Source organism: Schistocerca piceifrons, chromosome 6, assembly GCF_021461385.2.
Source record: "Schistocerca piceifrons isolate TAMUIC-IGC-003096 chromosome 6, iqSchPice1.1, whole genome shotgun sequence".
Lineage (NCBI taxonomy): Eukaryota > Metazoa > Arthropoda > Insecta > Orthoptera > Acrididae > Schistocerca > Schistocerca piceifrons.
This window is the reverse complement of record NC_060143.1, coordinates 326,301,808-326,302,521: the sequence shown is the minus strand read 5'-3', so window position 1 is coordinate 326,302,521 and position 714 is coordinate 326,301,808. Positions and strand designations below refer to the sequence as shown.

Here is a 714-nt window from a genome sequence, read left to right as displayed (position 1 = left end):
GCTGTGTAATTGGTCATCGAAAATCAAAGTGCTTTCTTTGAGACGTGTCACACGTCCAAGTCGACAAAGAGTTACGCAAGGCAGTTCGCCACCAGTACCAGCATGCCCACATGTGTGCCTCTTTTTATAAAAGAGGATGGTGCTACGTTAATGTATCACTGTATCGATTCAAGGCAAAAAGCAGACTCCCTTCATCAATTCTCCCCTCATGTGAAAATAACTGAGTAGAATGTATTCAGTTTTCGTACAACTTAAGACATTTCAGCAATCCTGCAAGTCCCATTCAGACCTTTTGACAACGGCCTTGCCGCAGTGGTTACACCGGTTCCCGTCAGATCACCGAAGTTAAGCGATGTCGGGTGTGGGCGGCACTTGGATGGGTGACCGTCCGGGCCGCCATGCGCTGTTGCCATTTTTCAGGGTGCACTCAGCCTCGTGATGCTAACTGAAGAGCTACTCAACCGAATAGTACCGGCTCCGGTCACGGAAAACCATCATAACGATGGTGTGCTGACCACACGTCCCTCCTGTCCCCAACCTCAGATGAGGATGACATTTTGGTCGGATGGTTTCGATGGGCCACTTGTGGCCAGAAGACGGAGTGCATTCACACCTTTGGAGGGATCAAAAGCAATAAATCTGATTTTCAAAGAAGGAGACGCCTGCCGCATATTTCCAGACATCAGCAATAGCCCCATCTGAGGTCTCACATCA

At 49.0% G+C, this 714-nt stretch overlaps 1 pseudogene; it reads left to right on the top strand.

Annotated features, from left to right (window-relative positions):
• The first annotated feature begins 294 nt into the window (after positions 1-294).
• Positions 295-412, top strand: LOC124803888 (annotated as a pseudogene).
• The last annotated feature ends 302 nt before the right edge of the window (positions 413-714 follow it).